Below are 3,469 nucleotides of genomic sequence, written 5' to 3'. Positions count from 1 at the left end.
TTAGAGCTACTGCTTCCGGCCATCGGGTAGCAAAATCCATGAAAGTAAGTATGTACTGCTTTCCTCTGGGTGTCTTCTTTGGGAAAGGACCCAGAATAGCCACAGCTACTCGCTGAAATGGGACCTCAATTATGGGTAGTGGCTGGAGAGGGGCTTTGACCTGGTCTTGGGGCTTTCCCACTCATTGGCACACCTCACAAGACCGGACATAATTACCTGAGTCTCTGTTTCTTTTGTAGCTGATATGAAGAAGCTTTTATTCTGAACTCCAAAGAATGGAGTAGACATCAGGACTGGGATTTTCAATGAGACCTGTGGCAGGCTGCAGTTCTGGAGTACACCCTTTCATGGTGTGGCACTGCAGTCAATCTGCCTCAGTTTCCCTCCTGGGTGTTCAATTACTCTCTTGGCCTTCAGCACAGCTCTGTTGCTGAGGTGATTCAGCTCTCTAGCTAAACCTTCTGCCCCACCCCTTTGGGCACAATCAAAGTCCAAATGAAAACACCAATCTTCCATTCTAAATCTGTGATGGACACCCAACATCCTTTGGCCCATTTCTTCCTGGTGTCAGCTTCCAGCCCTCCTGGATTTCTGATTACTCCCCTCTTCCCTGTTTCACAGCTATAATTTAACACAAATCAAATATGAGATTTTTAGGTCAGAATTGTGTTCCGTCACTCTATAGGTGAAATTCACCCCTCTACAGCACAGGACCTGATCACCAATTAGAACCTATTTTGGCTGGGATTGTGAAAAGACTTGAAGGGAGTTCATAGATTCCAAGGCCAGAAGGGACTACTCTGATCATCCAGTCTGACCTCCTGTACAACACAGGCCAGAGAACTTCCCCCAAATAATTCCTAGACTAGATCTTTTAGAAGAACATCCACTCCTGATTTTAAAATTGTCAGTGATGGAGAATCCACCACAAACCTTGGTAAGTTATTCCAATGGTTAATTGCCCTCACTGTTAAAAATGTACACCTTATTTCCATTCTGAGTTTGTCTCACTTCAATTTCCAGCCTTTGGATCATGTTAGACTTTTCTCTGCTACCAGGGAAGAATCACTGCTTCCCAGTGTATGCCTAATTCTTTGTTCCTAGATGTATTCATTTACATTTAGCTGTATTAAAACCCATATTGTTTGCTTGCACCCAGTTCACCAAGTGATCCAGATGGCTCTGTATCAGTGAACTGTCCTCTTCATTATTTACCACTCCCTCAATTTTTGTGTCATCCTCAAACTTTATCAGTGATGATTTTATGTTTTCTCCTGGGTCATTAATAAAAATGTGAACTAGTGTAAGGGCCAAGAACCGGTCCCTGCGGGACCCACTGGAAACACACCTGTTCAGTGATGATTTAGGAGTTCAAATTCCTTTGAAAATCAATGGTAATTGGGCACCTAACTGCCTTGGGCCAGGTGACCAAAGGAGTTAGCCATCCAACTCCTACTAGAATACAGTACAATGGGATTTTGGCACCTAATTCCATTAGCATCCTATGCAACATCCCCGCCTTCAAGGACTTAAAAAGTACTTTGACTTTATCCATTAGCATAGGAGTTAGTCACTCTACTGTAAGGAACACGGTATGGCCCAATAGTATTATAAATTGGGATCAGTTCAGTAAGGTTTCACCTTCCCATCTGGGTATCTCTCATTGAATCAATTCCCTGCCATTGCAAGTGCGTTGGGCATTGTTGCACCTCAGTCCCTCCTCTTCCCCCATAGTTGAGTCTCCTGTGGGCTGTAATACTTTGGTCTAATTTCAGTTTTGGGGTTTAGTGTGTAGGGGCTGGGTGGTGTTGGTCACCTGTGATATACAGGAGGTCAGATTATATAGCCTAGTGATTCCTTCTGGTCTTAAACTCTGTGACTCTTTGACTGTATCCCCACTTGTCTCTAACAATGAAGACCGAGGAGTTGGCTTTGCTGCCTAGCGCTCTGCCCAGGGTCTCCCTCACTTCCCTGTTCCTCAGGCTGTAGATGATGGGATTCAAGAACAGGGCCACCACCGCGTACAGCACAGACACCAGCTTGTTGAGGTCGAAGGTGCCGACAGCCCTGGGCTGGGCGTACATGAAGAGGGTGGTGGCATAGAACATGGAGACCACCACCAGGTGGGAGGCACAGGTGGAGAAAGCTTTATGCTTCCCAACCACAGATGGGATCCTGGCCACAGTGGAGAAGATGCAGATGTAGGAGGTTCCTGTCACTAGCAAGGATGTCACAAGGACAGACAGCGCTGCCACAAAGTCCAGCATCTCGATGGTGGAGGTGTCTGTGCACAACAGCTTCAGGAGAGGCAGGAGGTCACAGAAGAAGTGCTGGATGGTGTTAGCTCTGCAGAACTGTAGCCTGGAGAGCATCACAATGGATGGGAAGGAAGCCAGGAAGCCACTCATCCAGGAGCCCAGGCTCAGCACAGCACAGGCTTTGTGATTCATAAGGGCTGGGTAAGCGCAGCGGATTGCAGATGGCTAAATAGCAGTCATAGGCCATTGCCACCAGGAGAAAACACTCAGAGGAAGCTAGGGACTAGAAGAAATACAGCTGAGCTATGCATCTCCCCAGAGAGATGGCCTTTTCCCCCAACAGGAAGTTGGAGAGCAGTTTGGGAACAGTCACTGAGACATAGAAGATTTCCAAGAGGGAGAGGTTGCCCGGGAAGAAATACATGGGGGTGTGAAGCTGGTAGTTCAACTTGATGGTGACAATCAGGACCAGGTTTTCCATGATGGTCAGCATGTAGATGGTTACAAACAGCACAAAGAGCAGCCCCTTGTGCTCCGGGAGCCCTGGAAGCCCAAGATGATGAACTCATTGTGTGAGGAGTGGTTTCCCTTTCTCATCTCCACAGTCTGCTTTCCTCACTGCCAAGACATTAATTGGGAACATTGACTGAATGGAGCTTTAAGTAGGAATATGGGAGTATGTGGGAAAAAAATTCAACCTTCCCCCTCAAGCCCCCCCCCAATCCTACTTAAAATATTACTTATTCACCTACATCCAGAGACCCTTACTCTATGGCTACTCAGTGTTCGTTCATTCATTCATTTATTTCTAACTTCATGTTTACTCATCCATATTTTATGTCCTTGCTTAATGTTCATTCACGTATTATGTTAGGGTTAGTTAGGGGGAAGATCAGCTAAAAGGAAGGGAGAGGTGGAACTGAAGGGAAGGAGGGATGAGCAGGACAGAGCAGTCGAAAAGATGTTAAAGGGGCCAGGTGTGGAGTGAAACTGAGGCTATGTCTACACTACACATCACTGGCGACAGCAGGTAGGGTATGTGTAGCTACATGCTGCAGTGCAATGCAAGCTGTGTCCACGCTGGGGTGTGTAGATGCATGGCTCAGTGAAAGACAATGGCAGGGGAAACACTTCAGTAGTGGAGAGCTGCTGGAGCCTTTCCTGGCTACATCACCCTTGGCTGAGCCGTTCCCCACTTCTGGAGTCTTTCC

General features: G+C 46.9%; 1 pseudogene; it reads right to left on the bottom strand.

Annotated features, from left to right (window-relative positions):
* Positions 1-1,847: 1,847 nt before the first annotated feature.
* On the bottom strand, positions 1,848-2,855 carry LOC103306982 (olfactory receptor 6B1-like; annotated as a pseudogene).
* Between the last annotated feature and the right edge of the window lie 614 nt (positions 2,856-3,469).

The sequence above is a fragment of the Chrysemys picta genome, chromosome 13 (assembly GCF_011386835.1).
Source record: "Chrysemys picta bellii isolate R12L10 chromosome 13, ASM1138683v2, whole genome shotgun sequence".
NCBI classification, from domain to species: domain Eukaryota; kingdom Metazoa; phylum Chordata; order Testudines; family Emydidae; genus Chrysemys; species Chrysemys picta.
Note: the sequence above shows the minus strand (reverse complement) of the source record. Positions and strands in the feature narration are given on the sequence as shown.